Source organism: Oratosquilla oratoria, chromosome 2, assembly GCF_046742065.1.
Source record: "Oratosquilla oratoria isolate Oo_2021 chromosome 2, ASM4674206v1, whole genome shotgun sequence".
In the NCBI taxonomy this organism is placed as follows: domain Eukaryota; kingdom Metazoa; phylum Arthropoda; class Malacostraca; order Stomatopoda; family Squillidae; genus Oratosquilla; species Oratosquilla oratoria.
The window spans coordinates 77237321-77239820 of record NC_134778.1 but is presented as its reverse complement, the minus strand read 5'-3'; the positions used below and the strand labels follow the sequence as shown (position 1 = coordinate 77239820).

At 37.0% G+C, this 2500-nt stretch overlaps 1 protein-coding gene across 2 annotated transcripts in view; it reads right to left on the bottom strand.

Moving 5' to 3' along the window:
* The window catches only part of LOC143040363 (uncharacterized), a 28831-nt gene that overhangs the window by 20656 nt on the left and 5675 nt on the right, over positions 1-2500 (bottom strand). The window lies entirely within an intron of this gene.

Sequence of the window (2500 nt, the reverse complement as noted above, 5' to 3'; positions counted from 1 at the left end):
CCATAAAGCCTACACTATGCAGTTCCATATCCATTACCACCTATCATCCCCATCCACAAATTTATCTAACCTTCTCTGAAAACAACCAATAGTTTCAGAACTCACTATATGGTAACTAAGTCTATTCTATTCGTTAACCACTATGTGGATAAACCAATTCTTGCTTATTTCCTCCTTAAATTTAAATTTGTCCAATTAAAATCCATTGCTACTTTATTAGCACGCTTCTACAGACTATGTAAATATTTCTAAAAAAGAGTATTTTGCTAAACATCTATATCACACAATAATATAGTTTTATTGTTTCATTAACGGGTTTATTCAGAAAATGTACATTACCTATAATTAAACTAGTAAAGAAACTACTTCTAAATTTGTATATTTCTTTTATATCTAGAACATTCCTTTGAAAATATAGATGTATGATATATTCTTTAAATTTTCTTTGAATCACGAAATGTTCTTCAAGATCCGATCTCTTTTATAGAAAATGGGTTTGAAGTAGCTTACATTATAAGACATAAATCAATGGTACAAGGAACTTACAAATAAATCCTACAATAGATTTACTAAGGACAAACTCAAAATGCAAATAAACTATCTTTAAAAGTGTCATAACTAGTACCAAGACCGCCAGATATAACACTCACTGAAACGAGAAATACACAGGACATATATACTGCACGAAAGTAAATATGTACATAAACTAAGGTAATGAAATGTACAACGAGATGATGGCGGGTTGGACATAAACTTGAAAGAGGAGAGGCTAAGGGAAATAGTTCCAAATATTTGAGGTCACATGTGAATGAAGGATTGGAGGTGGAGGTGATTTATAGAGTAAAGGTACGTTTTGCTCGCCGCGATTATTGCACCATTTTTTTGTTTTTGTTTTGAGTGGGGTTGTTTTGCTTTGAGCTGCAAAGTACGAGGCTGATAATCTTAACCATGCCTACCAACGCGTTTACCCAAATACGATGTCCGGTATGATGGCGCGTAATCCGCCATTGGCTGTGGTAAGCTAATAATTGCAACGAGCTAAACGTACCTTAAAAGAGGCAAGTATGGGGAATGAAAAGTGTTATAATAGATAGGTATCTGTTGATGAACACAAAGAGAAGGTTGCATGAGAGCGTGACCATGCTCACGACTCTTTATGGAACAAAGATTTGGAATCTGAGGGAGACGGAAAGGTAGAATCTAAATGTGTTTGAAATTAAATGTCTGGGAAATATGACTGTTTTTACGAAGATAGATGGAGTAAAAAATGAGGTGATGAGACAAAGAGCAGGGATGGAAAGAGAGCTTTTGGATAGGATAGATCAAAGAGTTCTGAGAGAGTTTGGGCACATGGAAAGAACGAGTGGGGGAGAAGTCTGGCAAAATTATCGAAAGCAAATGTGGATGGAGTGAACTTGAGAGGATGACCAAGAATGAGGCGGATGGATGGGGCAGAGGGGGGAGCTGGATGCAAGAGGAATGTCTGTCAAGCAACGAAGGGAGCGTGGGAGATAGGAGTGGATGGAGAGTGTTTGTAAATGGATAAATAAATGATACTCCTCACGGGGATAGTCCTCTTGTCTGCTCCGCAAAATTTCCGAGTGAATGTGTGTGTGAACAGATGAACATAAGAATAAAGTAGAGTTCCATGTCCAATACCTTCTATTATCCTCACCCATAAAGTTGTCTAAATTTCTCTTTAAACAAAAAATACTTTCAGCGTTCACTACATGCTTACTAAGTCTATCCTATTCGTTAACCACCCTATTGGTAAACCGGTTCCTGCTTATTTCGTTCTTAAATCTAAATTTGTCTAATTCAAATAAATTACTACGAGTCTGGGTGAACCACCTCTGGCTGTTGGGCCTTGATGTGGAAGAGCTGTGTCTTGCTGCATTGACTTTGACCCGCGGGATGTGGCGGGAACAGGGATGACCCTTTATCCACGAGGTGCTGAGAAGGGTGTAGGGTGGGTCCTTTGACTCGACTATCCCTCTTAGGATGGGGAAAATGCTCAATGATACGTTACTAAGAATGATAATAACAACAATAACAATAATTATAATAATTAGAGATACTGTCATATATATCTATGTAACTTAAATGTATAGATGTCTCAGAGACTATTCATTTTACCTAGAGTATCTAATGGAGATGGAATAACATTGTATTGATACTTTTAGATTATTAGCTCAAGTTGGGGATGCTTGCTGGCTGACCGGTTTAGAGCGTCGCTACTTGTGGTGGTGGTCGAGGTGACGGCAGTTCAAACCCTACCTCCAGCGAGTTGGACCAAGGTCATAAGATATATATATATATATATATATATATATATATATATATATATATATATATATATATATTGATAAGTATTTTAGACAAATTATTTGGATGATGGAGAACATAAACACAGGGGAAGGCTCGGAACCCTATACACTCTAACGTTTCGTTCGCGTAGAACTTCTTCAGAGAGTGTATGTAGAACTGCAATTGGAGTTTA